Genomic DNA, 15,802 nt, shown 5'->3' with positions numbered 1-15,802 from the left:
CTTTCCCGCTCTCTGAAGAAGAACAAGAAGTTTTTGCGACCCGAAGCCGGATGCCAAACCTGTCAAGCAACAGCAAAGACGGTTTCGTCCGCAGATAATAGAAGCCATTGAGGCAGATGTTAAGAAATTAATTGAATCAGGATTTATCCGAGAGGAGCAACATCCAGATTGGCTAGCCAATATCGTTCCAGTCATGAAGAAGAACGGTAAAATCAGGATTTGCATCGACTTCAGGGACCTGAATACGGCATGTCCAAAAGACGATTTTCCTCTCCCAATCACGGATGTTATTATTGACAATACATGCGGATTTGAGAGAATGTCTTTCATGGATGGGTTTTCAGGATATAACCAAATCAAGATGCACCCAGATGACGAGAAGCATACAGCATTCAGAACGCCCCTCGGTGTATTCTGCTACACGGTGATGCCATTCGGTCTAAAGAATGCAGGCGCCACGTACCAACGAGCAATGACTAAGATTTTCCAAGAACATCTCAGGAAAACAGTCGAGTGCTACGTTGATGATTTGGTTGTAAAAAGCCGCAACAAAGAAGATCACATCAAGGACTTGAAGACGATGTTCGATCTCATGCGAAGTCATCAATTGAAGATGAACCCTACTAAATCCTTCCTTGGAATGTCTAGCGGAAAATTCCTTGGATTCGTCGTCACCACTAAAGGTATACATATCGATCCTGACAAGGTGAAGGCGATACACGAACTGCAACCTCCTAGAAATTTGAGAGAGCTCAGAGGATTGCAAGGGCGGCTAGCTTACATCCGGCGGTTCATCTCAAACCTTTCTGGGAAGTGCCAACCATTTTCTAAGCTAAACAAGAAAGGGGTGTCATTCATTTGGGACGATGCCTGCCAAAGAGCATTCGAAGATATCAAAACGTATCTGACGAATCCTCCTGTTCTCGTTGCACCGAAATCGAGTAAACCGTTCTTGATTTACATTAAGGTGATGAATCACTCGATAAGTGCTTTACTAGCACAAGACGACGATAACGGTCACGAACAGGCAGTTTATTACCTAAGTCGGACCTTGATAGGCGCCGAGTCTTGATATCCGATGATCGAGAAAGAATGCCTCGCATTGGTATTCACGATGCAAAAGATGCGGCATTACTTGGTTGGACAGACGGTTTACGTTATTTCCAATGTTAACCCAGTACGGGTGTTCATGACGCAACCGGCCTCTATGAATTGGCGGTTAGCAAAATGGGCTCTTCTCTTGTCCCAATATGATTTGCACTTCAAGCAGCAGAAGTCGATCAAAGAACAAGCGATTTGTGATCTTCTGGCGGCAAACCCGACCACAGATACGGTAGAAGTATATGATGACTTGCCGGACGAAACCCACGAGGTTAACACTACATCGCACCAACAAGTATGGCAATTATATTTCGATGGTGCTTCAAGGTCAGTTAATAGGGTAATAACCCCGGGAGGTTCTACAGTTTCCTCCGGGGTTGGGGTTGTCCTAATCTCCCCGGGGAAGCATGTGATGCCTCGAGCTTACTCATTGACTAGTCCGTGCTCCAATAACGTAGCCGAATACAACGCGCTTCTCATTGGACTCAGTTTCGCCAAGGAGCTGGGGGTCGAATATCTCGAAGCTTTTGGGGATTCTCAATTGATAGTCAACCAAGTCCGGGGAGAGTATGAAGTCAGGAACCAGGACCTGATGCCGTACGCAAGCCGTGGAAGCCATCAAAATGGCATGAATCCTTTTTGAAGAATTCTTTAATCGAATACATCCCTCGTCTCCAGAAACGCTTATGGCGGATGCACTTGCAGCACTAGCAGTATCACTTGCGGCAGGCCTCTGAAACTGGAAGCTGTTAGTCACAGTAAGGACGCCATCAGCTCTGCATACCCATATACCGATATGGAATTGAAGAGGAAGACGAATGGAAACTTAACGCCAAGGAAGGTGAATCCAAGCTCAAATTGGGTCTAGATTCCCGAAGATTGGTGGTTTTCCCCGGCCATCATGTGCTATGTCCAATAATGGTATTTTACCACGGGATGTAAAGAAAGGGAATCAATGCCGCCGAAGAGGCACCAAGATTCTTATAATAATACCAGAGAACCCATAACGTTATCCGTAGAGGGTACGATGGTTTATTACTCCGATGCCTTCGAACAATAAGGAAGCAGAAAGAAGTTCTTAAGGAAGCGGCAGCGCGAAGGAGAACTGTGGTGCGCATGAAGCAAGCACTGTTCCCTAAACTAGTAAATGATCGCATCAGGAAGAATGGGGATATTTCTAGGCCAACGATGGTTCGGGATGCAATCGAATACGCACGAGAATGCCACGCTTGCCAGATACATGCGAATTATATGCATCAACCGCCAGAGCAGTTGCACACGTCAACCACGTCTTGGCCGTTCGAGACATGGGGTATGGACATTGTCGGTCCTATTTTTCCCCCTTCAGTCAAAGGTGATCGATTCATTCTTGCAATCACGGATTACTTTTCAAAGTGGGCTGAGGCAATTCCGCTTAGAGAAGTGAAGACGAACAACGTCATCAATTTCATCAAACATCATGTCATATACCGACACGGCGTGCCAAGACGGATCATTCATGACAACGGTCCACAGTTCATAAGCAACGCCTTCATCAGGTTTTGTGACAAGTTCAAAATTGAAGATGTTTCGTCGACAGCTTATTATCCCGCCGCAAACGGACTAGCTGAGGCTTTCAACAAGATGATCATTAAGATCCTGTCAAAGCTCGTGAAGACCAATAAACGAGATTGGGACGATAAACTCGGTGAAGCGCTCTGGGCTTATCGCACCACCATACGCACACCTACAGGGTCCACCACGTACTCGTTGGTATACGGATGCGAGGCTGTGCTACCTTTGGAGATCCAAATCCCGTCACTTCAGATCGCTCTCGCAACTAAGATGATGACAGAAGAACACCATCAGAAATGTCTCGAAGAACTCGAGAGGTTGGATGAAAATCGCTTGGAGGCTCAACAACAAATCGAGTTCTATCAAGCCAGAATATCTAGGGCTTTCAACAAAAGAGTCCGACAGAGAAGCTTCAAGGAAGGAGATCTGGTCCTCGCTGCTCGTCGACCGATAATCCTAACCTCCAAGAAGAAAGGTAAATTCGAACCCAAGTGGGAAGGACCGTTTGTGATAGACACAGTCTATTCAAACGGCGCATATCGCCTGATTACCCAAGAAGGCACCAGGCAATTAATGCCAATAAATGGGAAGTTTCTGAAAAAGTACTATCCATAGTACATTCAGGATAACCCATTTACCGGGAAGTTCCTTGAAGAATATTACACTTAATATTCTAGAGGATAACCCAAAATCTTTTTCACCACCAAAATCCCTCACTGATCAATTTCAATTGACAGTGGGTCCACTAAAAATGTCTTTCTGGCCCTCTTGACTCTTTCTATGAACAAGAGGTCCACTTTCATTTCGGAGTCCCCTTTCGATAAACGAAAGAACTCCCTTCTTCTTTTCTTTGGTTAAGCCCTCTCATGGCAATAACCGAAGTTGAAGTTTCACTTCGATAAACGAAGAACTCATTTTTCAGTTTAGATAACCAATGCTATAAAAGGCAAGTTTATCTAGATTTTTCCAGATTCTCGGAGTGGAGATCCCACTCCTAGTTTCTTCTGCACCGGAAATAGAATATAAAATTCTTCCTTTCCAGAATCAAGGAATAGAATATAAAATTCTTCCTTCCTTGTTATTCGGGTTTGCCTTCACCCTAAAAGAAGACCGGGAAATAGAATATAAAATTCTTCCTTTCCCGCACTGATCTTTTCCAAAATTTATCAATCTAAGATTCATCCTAGGAAGTTTATCCCGAATCCTAAGCAGGGATAAGTCTGCGCCTAACACGCGCTGCCGGTTTAGTCTTTTTCCGCACAAAAAGACACCAGAGTTCGATTCTGGGGTATTCTATCCTGAAACCTAAGCAAGGATAAGTCTGCGCTTAACCCGCGCTGCCGGTTAGTTCTTAACCGTCAAAAAGAACACCCGTTCACATATTCAACATTGTGGCAGGTTGTTATTAATAACACCAAAATCCATGCCTTACACGCATGGGGAATTTCATCCTGAATCCTAAGAAAGGATATGCCGACGCCTAACACGCGTCGCCGGTTTAGTCTTTCGCCGTAGAAAAAGACACCAGAAGACCAGTCTGGGGTATTTTATCCCGAAACCTAGAACGGATTTAGACAATTCGCATGCTAGCCCGACTCAAACGGTAGTCGGTAAAGGCTAATCAAATCCGTTGATGGCTGAGGGTTTGCCAAAAATCCTAAAAGTATTATGGTCAATCATTTCAAACGGAATGAGGAATCATAATAAAGATAGAGATAAAAACCAGTTCCACTAAAAGGATCAAAAGTCAAAACATTCAGCAAATGAATTCATATATCAAGAACATGGCCAAAAATCTGCTGATTAAGCTTGGAAAGCTTCTCATCATAAGCTTGCCTCAGTTCAGCTCTGATGGACTCCTCGTTGGTGGCTAAAGTCTTTGCAGCAACCTCCTCCGTCTCGGTCAGTTTCTGCTTTAAAAATTTCAACTCCTCAGATAAAGTAGTGTGGGCTTGCTGATCCTGTATCTTCGTTGTCTGAAGAATACTCAAAGTCTCCTCTTTCTCATGGAGCTTTCTTCGGAGCTGGTCTATCTGGGTCTCACAAGAGGTAATAGAAGAGTCGAGCTCGGTGAGTGAAGATGATCTAGCAGCAAGGTGAGCCTTAACTTGGTCCACTCGATCCCGCTGCACCTGAATGTCGAACTCAGCAAGAAACCTTGTATCACGCCATGCCTGTAAGTGAGTATCCAACTCGGCTGCGATGAATGAAGAGACACCTGCATCCCGGAGTTCACGAAACGTCTGAAGCTCACGCTCTAGGCAGTCCGATCATCAACAATAGACTTCGCCAGATCGGGGTACCCTGCATCCCTTATTGAATTTATCTTAAGATCAAGGAATAGCTTGAACTGGTAAAGGGAAAGTCCGCCGTGGAAGAGCTTGTCAATCATAGCATTCACAAAGGAGAAGAAGGAACGGATCTCTATATAGATGACAATCTTCTCTGGGTCGCTGTCTGATAACAACTCCTTCACAAGGACGTGAAGCCGAGAAGAAAGCCCTACACAAAAAGGAGAAATCCGTCAAAAGCCTTGATGAAGAAATGAATGACATTCCTCAGTTGCTCAAGTTATACCATCCTCGGGATTCTTAGGGAGCGTAGACTCAGGAAATACATCTCCAGGCAACTGGTCATCAATTTGAGGAGAACCATACATAAAGTGGAGCATAGGGGTGTCCACAAGCAAGCCTTCCTCGTCAAAATCATCAGTCGAGAAATCTGACACAAGAGAATATAAGTACGAAAGGAGAATAAAGAGACTACGACCAATAGAAATGAGTTACCTCTTATGGGTGCGTCAGCCTCTCTATTCCCAAGATCCACGTTTGCCTCCTGCGAATTATCTAAAAGAGCAAGAAGTATAGAGACAATTAAGGAATGCACAAATTCCAAATCATTCAACTCCTTTGTGTATCTTTAATGGTAGATGTACCTGATTCATCGAACCGGGTCCTACATCGACGGTCTCCCTAATGTCACCAGCTTCTGCAGGCCTTTCTACCTAGTGCGGTGAGTCGGGCTCACCAGAAGATGTAGAATCGTGAAAAACAGGATCAGGACTCATCTCGCTCTCCCCACGCTCTCCTATATAGAAATGGAAAAGCGTGAGTCAAAGTTCTGAATGATCAAGAGGCTGGTCTATAGGGTAGATGTTACCTCCATCACTAGCAGGATCGTCACCGGCCAAATCCATATCCGATGCTCGTGAAACTACACGCGGCGTGCGGGCTAATCTCTTCCGCCTAGCGGCAGGGGCAACAATCGAAGGTCTCGCCTGGGGAGAAGGACAGAACTCTTCATCCTGGTCAGCTGTGGTCCCTGAAACATCAAACCATTGTCAGGCTTAATAATTCTGGAAGATGAAGAGAAAGAGTAAGAAACTGACCTCGTTCAGAATAGTCCTCATGATCTTCAAGATCTCCGCCTGAAGCTTCATCAGCAGAATGAAAGATCTTCTTTCCCTCTTCGTCAATCCGACGAGTCTTGTGCCGTGCCCTTTGTGATCGAGCATTTTCCCAAATCATACGAGAATCAGCCTGAGAAGCCTCCTCAGCCTCTAGCTCTGCAATCGGCTTCACAGGAATAGTTTTATTGGCTGCTAACAACCACTTGCAGCTTAAGAAGGTGAGGTTTAACTGCCGCTCAGAACTCGGGAGACTGAACTTAGCCCCAGTATAGCCCGTCACGGTCCACAACCATGCACGAAGACCGTCCACCAAACCGCCGTGGGTCCGAAGCTGCTGACGTGGATTCCCGACATAAAGCTGATCATAGCCAAACTGGTGAGCGAATCGGCATGGTAGGTATGGCTCTATGAAACACTGATTCCTCACCCGGAAAGTCAGATAACCCGGCCTGATGTTCACCAGCCAGTTAAAGCAGCCGACGTCTAAATGAGTTCGATACCCCCCTCGGCTTTTCCTCATCAATCAGACACTCGCCGTATCGGCCGGAGAACTGTGGAAAGCAAGTGGAAAACGCCCAACACTTGTGGACCTGTAGCTGCTGTCTGACGTCAGGGAATCCTCGCCCCTCCCACTTGCCATTTTCAAACAACTGTAGTAGGGGAGCGGAGGGGTCTGTGGCATACGGTACTGACATCATATCAGAACGATGAAGGACGAACCAAGCCATCAAATAAGTGTACGGAAGCTCCACCTTAATGGTAGGAATCTGAGTCGGTGGTCCACTTTCCTTCCGTGTAAAAGCACTAGAAATCTGTCGAAGCCCTCGATGAATGTTAGCCACCATCACCGGAAGAAGCGAAAGTTCCTTTTTGTAGGCAAGCTGAACTGCTGGGTAGAGCACCTCCAATGGCAAGATATCACTAGACTGATATGGGACCACGCATTTCTTTAACCAGATAGCGAGGTAACCGGCGAGAAGGGTCATCGGTCGAATCGGCGCGGTCGCATGCCACAAGAATGCTTTAAACTTGGTCCCTGTAGGAAAACCACTCTCAGGACTGCTAATGGTATAGGAATGAGCATCAACCTTCTTCAGTAGACTATTAACCCCTGAAGGAGTGAGTGGTGCCAGCTCACAAATAGCCTCGCCAGAATTGCTCTCTAGATTCCTGAACAAATAAGACGCAAACTGTTTCTGGCTCACATGGGATTTAGCCCTCTTCGCTAAGGGTTCAGACTGCGCCAAAGCGATATGATAGTGACATGTGAGGTCCCATAAAGTCTCGTAGCGGTCGGGCATGCGATCCTTCAGCTGATTCAATTCTTGGTTGGAGGGAAAATATTCCTGATATAGCATTTGTCCCATGGGCAAACCAGAAATCCTGTGCATCTCATGGAGGGACAAGCCCAACTCCTCTTGCCGTGTTAGAAAAGTGTTCGAATCCGGGTTGTAGAGCTTGCACAAAGCGAAGAAATGCTTCGTGCTAACAGGCAAACCGTACATAGTAGCACGAACGGCTGCATACAGACCACAAGCATGCAACTCCTCGCTCCATCGGCTCAAGACGTACTTCGTCATGCGAGTCCACCAAAGCTTGTGCAAAGAATGGACCCAACCATAAAACCTGTGGTGTGTCGCAGGCATCTCCCGTCCTAAAACAGCGAGACGATTCTTCAAAGTAGAAGCAGCAGCAAGAAGCTCGTTACGTGGCGGTGCATCTAACCCCAACACTCCAGGATGCAATCCAGTGATGTGACTCCTACTCGAACCAGGAGCTGCCTGATGAGTGATGTATCCGCAGTGGACGCTCTCATGCTCCTCCGTCAAGCGCCACGACATCTCCCGTGTCACAGCCTGACGCCGAAGCTCAGTCAACGAACGGTGCCGAGGAATCTTCGGCAAATATATGAAACCACTGCCAGTCTTATGAAGCCACTGCTCAGCATCAATAAACACTGCATTCGGATCTCTGGCAGAGTCGCCAAATAAAAAGTCGGTCTTCCTGAGAGGCTGAATCGAACTGGCATCCTTCACGAGGGGCGCATCTGTAATCAACTGGCGAAGAGCTCGATGTCCACCTTCCTTCACCACTTGGGAAACCTCTGTCGATGTGCCCGAAGCAAACTGAGGAGTGACTGGGATAGGGGAAAAATCGTCGGAAGTCGAATAATACTCGCCACGACGCCCATACACTGCGTGAGATGAAAACGCTCCAGAAGGATATTCCACTGGAAGCAAACATTTAAACATTTGTTAGTCTCAATTATAAAAGGAAGTTGAACTCATCCTACGAATGGGTAAGATAGAGTCACTGCCTTATAAAGGGTGAGACGATTTGGCCACATTATGCACTTATAAGATAGGGTATATCGACTATATATCCCTGCCTTATAAGGCACAATGCAGCGTCAAAACGCCCCCTTTATATTGAGATATGGTTTTGACCAAGCAAAACATATCTTTAAAGCGTCGATCCTCGCCAAGGAGAATCAAGGCTTTTCCCGATTGCCTCACCAAGGAGAACAAAATGGGGATAAAATGGACTAATTTGTAAATTTCCAAAAAATAGCTCACCAGCATAAGAGGGAGGCGCGCCATCAGCCGACGCGGTAGAGGATTGACCCCTCGCAATACGAGACATGGTGACCTACAAAATAAATTAAGGAATCAGATCCAGAAAAAGTTCCTCTTTTTTGCAATTCTCCCCCCTGAAAGGTGAGCTCGAGGCGCCAAATCTTAATCCTAACCCTCGCATGCGACCCCACAAATTCATAAATTGAATTAAGCATAAAATATGCTAAAATGGTTGAGGATTTACCTGAGGAAAAGCTCGTGGATCCAATAAAAATCAGATCTTGAAAGAGGCTCGGACCACGCGCTCGAGGGGCCTGAGAGAAATTCTAAATATGGAAGTTTTGAGGGATTTCTCAGTCAAAGATCCAAAGGAAGACTAGATCTAATGCAACTATGAAGTTTTGAGGGAGAAAGGATGCTCGAGGGAAGAGAAAAGTGGAAAAAGGGTCAAGGGGGGGGGCGGCCCTAATGAGGAGAAAAAAGAACTCTTTTATAATGTTGAACCAAGCCTAGTTGAACCGGACCAGACCAAGTTGAACCGGACCAGACCTGGTTCGAACCAGAAATCAAATTGAAGCTGAATCGAGCATCAAAACAACTTCAAATCGACCGAGTGTTCAGTCCTTGGTTTATTCTTGCCTCTCCCACATATTCGGAAGGATCAGAAAATTTTTTGAGCCGAATTACTGCCTTTTTTGGCTCATTATCAAGCCGGTTCAGCTCATTTAGGCACAGAAAATACTCCAATAAGGTATATGAGTATAAAGGAGAGTATTTTTCTAAAAATATTCTTAAGGATAACTCAACAACACTACGCCGGACAACGCGTCAAATAAAAAAACTCAACGCCAACAATCGATGGTCAGCTAAAGATTAGAAAATCAGGAATCGACTTCAAGTTTAAAATTCCGACAACGGTCAGACAATAAATGCAGCACCGGAATTCTTACAGACATTCGACAAAGCACCGAATAGCCTGGAGGATTGAAGGAATCAAGAACGGATGCCATTCCAAGGTCCCGTTACACCGATTGAAGGTTGGGACAATGATATCCAAAGTATTCCAGACTCTTCTATAAAAGAACGAGGCTGAAATACTTTAGAGGGGGTATCTGTAGGCGTATAAAATTGCTTATAGGTCCCTTAGCATAGCTCGGCACAAACCGACGAACCAACGAGGCGACGAGGTTGACGAATCGCACGCAAGCAATGGAATACATCCATTCACGTGCGGAATCAAACCAACGGTTCGGGGAGTTAACGAGTCATCCAAACAAGAGCGGACTCGGATGAATCACGACCGAATCAAGATCAGTTTCGGACTCGAACCCAGAAGTGGATTTACTGCCAAAACAGGAATCAGATTTACTGCCAAATCAGAACTTGTGGCCGAGCCACCTCAGCCCAGATCTGTGCCTAGGCACAGATCTGGGTGCCTATAAATAGGCCAAGGGTGGTTCATTTGAAAAGGTTGGAACTTTGAGAGCCGAAACTCTGCCGAATTGAAGATCGAGCTTGGAGTTTTGAAGACTTGAGGACTTGAAGATTCAGATCTGATTCTCGGTGAGCGTCTACGTCACAAAAGGCAGGTGTTCGAGAGGACCGGATCTCAGATCTACGCAGGCATACTCTGGATCAAAGCTTGGCCTTTGATCCCGAGATTTGGACGATTATTTCCTTGGTGAACTAATCCTCCCCGGCTATTATTTCCTTGGTGAAATAATACCCGTCGTACTGCATAGATCCGACCGGATCTAGATCGCGCGGTGGTCCACGGATTAACCCCGGCGTCGGCAAAGAACCCACACAAGCAAGAGACCGCAAAACAGGATCTTGCGATTTGTTCAAAAGGAAAGTTGTAATTTTTTCTTTTTCTTTGATTTCGTTGTAACTGGATCTAAAAAAGACCGGATCTTTTGTAACCGAAAAACAGTTATTCAAGATAATAATGAATTCAATGAAGACAATTTTCACCGCGAACACTCGTCTTCAAGTCAGATAACCAATCCTATAAAAGTTAGAGTTATATGAATTTTTCGATTCTCGGAGTGGAGATCTCATCCTTAGTTTCACCTCACAGATTCACAAAATAAAAATCCCACTTTGAGTTTCTTTTGTAACCGGAGATAGAATATAAAATTCTTCCTCCCCGGTATCAGGTTCACTTCTCCCCCAAGAGAAGGATCGGAGATAGAATATAAAATTCTTCCTCTCCAATGTCAGGTTTGTCTTTGCCCCAAGAGAAGACACCATATTTTAACACCGTAATCCATGCCTTACACGCGTGGGGAATTTTATCTTGAATCCTAAGTAGGGTTAAGTCAACGCCTAACACGCGTTGCCGGTTTAGTCTTTCATCAATTGAAAAAGATACCAGAATAGAAGTCTGAGGAATTTTATCCCGAAGCCTAAGTAGGGATAAGTCAGCACCTAACACGTGTCGTCGGGTGGTCCGTTCCCGTAAAAAAATGACCAAGTCTATGTATTCAATATTATAGCGCTAAGTCTAAGGGAGTTTATTCCGTTAGCACAACGTTACATATGAAACGGACTTAGATAATTCATATGCTAGCCCGACCCAAACGATAGTCGGTAAAGACTCATCAAACCCGTTGATGGTTGAGGGTTTGCCAAAAATCCTAAAGTCTACACCTAACACGTGTTGCCGGGTGGTCCGTTCCTGTAAAAATGACCTAGTCTGTGTATTCAATATCGTAGCGCTAAGTCTAAGGGAGTTCATTCCGTTAGCACAACGTTACATATGAAACGGATTTAGACAATTCATATGCTAGCCCGACCCAAACGGTAGTCGATAAAGGCTCATCAAACCTGTTGATAGCTGAGGGTTCGCCAAAAATCCTAAAGTCTACACCTAACACATGTTGCCGAGTGGTCCGTTCCCTTAAAAATGACTAAGTCTATATATTCAATATCGTAGCGCTAAGTCTAAGAGATTTCATTCCGTTAGCACAACGTTACGTATGAAACAGACTTAGACAATTCATATGCTAGCCCGACCCAAACGGTAGTCGGTAAAGGCTCATCAAACCCATTGACGGCTAAGGGTTTGCCAAAAATCCTAAAGTCTACACCTAACACGTGTTGTCGGGTTGTCCATTCCCATAAAAAATGACCAAGTCTACGTATTCAATATCGTAGCGCTAAGTCTAATGGAGTTTATTTCTTTAGCACAACGTTACATATGAAACGGACTTAGATAATTCATATGCTAGCCCGACCTAACTGTAGTCAGTAAGGGCTCATCAAACCCATAAAAGGCTGAGGATTTGCCAAGAATCATATAAGGATTGCTATTGATTATTCTAAGAAGAATGAAAAATCATAATAAGAATGAAAGTATACTGAACAAAAATATATTTTCATTAACAAAATCAAGCATTCAGATACAACAAATCACGGACACTTTACATCAAGCTTATGACTAAGGATTTTTTGCTCTAATTTGGATAATTCTTCGACATAGGTTTGCTCAAGCTCATATTGCAGTTCCGCCTTGAAAGACTCTTCAGAGATAGATAAAATTCTGGCAGCTTCCTCCTTCATTTTGTCTAACCTCTCTTCCGAGAGCGTCACCTTGCTAGATATCACAAGCCTGCCATGCTCTTCTCCGGCCCTGGTCACCTCCAAAATAGCCCTTTCGTTCTTCCGCCTCCACAAGTTTTGGCTTAAGCTCCACTATCTCGGCGTCGGTAGAAGCTATGGAAGAATCGAGCTCGTGTATATGGGCTAATCTCTCAAAAAGAACCTCCTTCACCTGGTCCACCTGTTTTCTCTGTGCCTGAATCCCGAGCTCAGCAGATGCTCGAGCTTCACGACGGGATTGTAGACGGGTCTCCATCTGAGCAGCAACATAGCCAAGAGCACCAATAGATTAGAGCTCTTGCAATTTTTTAAATTCATGCTCTAGTCGCTTTAGGTCATTAGTTAAGGCATCTGCAATTTCTGGCGAGCCAGCGTCCCTCACAGAGGCTATTTTGCGCTCGAGGAAAGGTCGGAACTGATAGAAAGGGAGCCCTTTCTGTAGAAGTTTATTGATCAATGACCTCGCAAAATTGAAAAAGTAACTGACCTCCTAACAGAGGATGAGCTTCTCTGGATCATCATCCGACAATAATGCCTTAACCGTGTCCCGGAGTTGAGGCAACAATCCTGTAAAATGAGAAGAGATGAATATTCCAAAGCATAAAATAATTCTAAGTCAAGACATGGTGCGAAATTTACCAATGCCTGCAGAACTTTCTTCAGCTAAATGAACCACATCTGGTTTCGTTCGCCCGATTTCTTGAGTCGCAGGGAGCACGGTGGATGTAGCAACCGTCGAAGTACCAACTTCTTCGTTTGGTCTAACGGTTTGTTCAATTAAGTTCCCCCCAACAGTTCCAACACCTGTGGTAGCTCATATCTTCAAAAGATGGGGGAGTTGTGTCTCAGGAGCTGATGACCCGGTCTCGATGATAATTCCTGCCAATAGCAAGAAATCGCAACCTTCAGATTCATCAGACTCTCTAATAAGAGTAGTAGTATTAGTCTCAACGATTGGTCCTACGATTAGAACTTTCCTATGGTTAAATGGAAACCGACAAATGAATCTATAACATGGGAATAAAAATCATACCGGCAGGTTAGTTAACCGTGTTCATTGGTTCGGCAGCCTCACACTGAGCTTGTTCAGGCAACATGACTTCAAAAAGCCTATCGTCAGAATCCAAAGAGATGGGAATTGGATCAGGTGAAGGTACACCCGTTTCTCCGAGTGCCGCATCATGGAGGGCTCCCTTATCACCCAGATCCTCCGCTAGAACACCTACAAAGAATCAAAGTGTTAAAGCAGAAAGAGGAAAAGCCGAGAACGCATAATAAGAAGAAGTGAAATTACCTTCAGCAGCTGTGCCGAGTTTCGCAGCTTTAGTCCTCGGGACCATTTCTTGTAATTTTTCTAAGAGGGTAAGAAGTAGAGAAATGATTAGCGGAGACATAAATTCCGAATCATTCAATTCCCGCCAAATGAAGGACCTATCACCGATGTCAAATATACTTGGATCTTCAACCCTTTCAGCAGTATCAGGTCTAACGCCCGAGTCTACAACAGCCTCAACATTTGTACCTGCTCCAATACCAGCAGGTTCTTCGGTCATAACTTCGTCCATTGGTTGGGAGAAGTCAGACCTTTCGAAACCATCAAAGCAGAGCAGGTTCTTCGGTCATAACTTCGTCCATTGGTTGGGAGAAGTCAGACCTTTCGAAACCATCAAAGCAGGGAGAAAGAGGATCATATTCCTTTTCACCTTCTTCGCGACCTCCTAAGACACGAGAATGAATAAGTCGAGGAATTAATAAATAGAACAATCAAAAGATCATATAAAGCTGAGACGTTACCTTCTCCACCGATAGGTGTGTCAGTGGTAGGTCTCGTTTCTAAAGTCGGGAGTCCAACACGTTGCTTGGAAGCTAACTTTTTATGCTTAGCAGACGGAACCTCCTCCGGATCAATAACTCGCTCATGAGTAAATTTAGAAAGCAATTCTCGCCCCGAACCGACTTGAGTTGAACGCTGAGAACTCGTCCGACGTATGGAACGAGTCCTTTCTTCTTCTCTCTCTTCTTCGGAAGCTGCACCTGGGAATTTAACCCACATCTTGTTAGGATAATGCGTATAACTCGCACTCTTGGCTTCCTCGGAGCCGGCGAAGGCTTAGGTAAGCTAGAGCATCAAGTATGAGCGGCCAACACTAAATCAAATAATTCTAAAGAGAGAGGATCCGACAAAACTGTTTCCAGCTCCTCATGGTCACTACCAGCTACGGTCTCCTGCCCACCCACAATTTTAGTTTCCGGGATCTTGTCACTAAAAGTAAAGGCAGCTTCTTTTTGCTTCCCCTGGTCAGAAGAACCCGCATGCTCTTTTCCTCTTCATTTTTGCAATTCAGCCTCACGCACCATACGAGTGGCAATCCGAGCTGCCTCTTCGGCCGCTAACTTCGCAATCGATCGACGGGCACAGATTCGTTCGCTACCAGGAGCCATCGACATTGCAGGAACGTCAGCTCTTGTTTACGCTCAGCACCGGGAAGTTTGAACTTGGCACCAGTACAGCCGGTTATGCTCCAGAACCAAGCCCTAGCCCCATCTATTAAGCCACCATGAGTTCGGAGTTGTTGATTTGGATTCCTAATGTAAATCTGATCGTACCTAAGCTTTTAGGCGAATCGATATGGCAGGTATGGCTCTATATAACAACGGTTTTGTACCCGAAAGATCATGTTGCCTGGCCGAATGTTGATCAACCAATCGAAACAACCAGCATCAAGACCTGTCTGATGTGTCCCAAACCTCTCCATGTCAACCAATGAGTCACTGTGTTGACCCGAAAACCATAGGAAGCAAGACGAGAGAGCCCAACACTTCTGATTCTGAAGTTGTCTTTTAATTTCTGCGAACCCTCGGCCTTTCCATTTACAATTTTCTATTAATTGGAGAAAGAGAACTGATGGATTTGCAGAAGTTGGGGCCGACATCATATCTGATCGATGTAGTACGAACCAGGCCATCAAATAGGTATAGGGGAGCTCTGGTTTTGTGAGAGGAATCTGGGCTGACGGCTGACTTCCCCCTTGAGTGAACACACTCATGATCTGATGAAGCCCTCAGTAAATATTCATGACCAATGCTGAAAGAAGAGATAAATTCTTTTGATGAGCAAGTAAGCCCGTAGGATAAAGGACTTCCAGAGGTAGAGCGTCCGTGGATTGGAACGGCACCATGCATTTTTTTAACCAAAGAGCGAGGTAGCCGGCAAGCAACGTCATGGGCTGGATCGGCTTCACTGCTTGCCATAAATATGTGTGTAACTTGGTTCCAGCAGGAAAGCCACCTTCAACGCCAGCTGTAGTAAAGGATTGAGCGTTGGACTTTTGAATTATCTCATTCACTTCTAAAGGAGTCAGCGGTGTCAATCCACATATCGCCTCACCAAGACTGCTATCCAGATTCTTGAACAAATAATCCACAAACTTCTTTAGACTTATTTGTGGTCGTGTCTTCTTGGATAGCAGATCGGCACCTGCCAAGGCTATGTGGTAGTGGTAGGTGAGATCCCAAAAAGTGTCATAGCGATCAGGATCCGCAACTTCAGCTGCCGTAG

The sequence above is a fragment of the Asparagus officinalis genome, chromosome 2 (assembly GCF_001876935.1).
Source record: "Asparagus officinalis chromosome 2, Aspof.V1, whole genome shotgun sequence".
NCBI lineage: Eukaryota > Viridiplantae > Streptophyta > Magnoliopsida > Asparagales > Asparagaceae > Asparagus > Asparagus officinalis.
The sequence above is the reverse complement of the archived record's forward strand: the minus strand, read 5'-3'. Positions refer to the sequence as shown.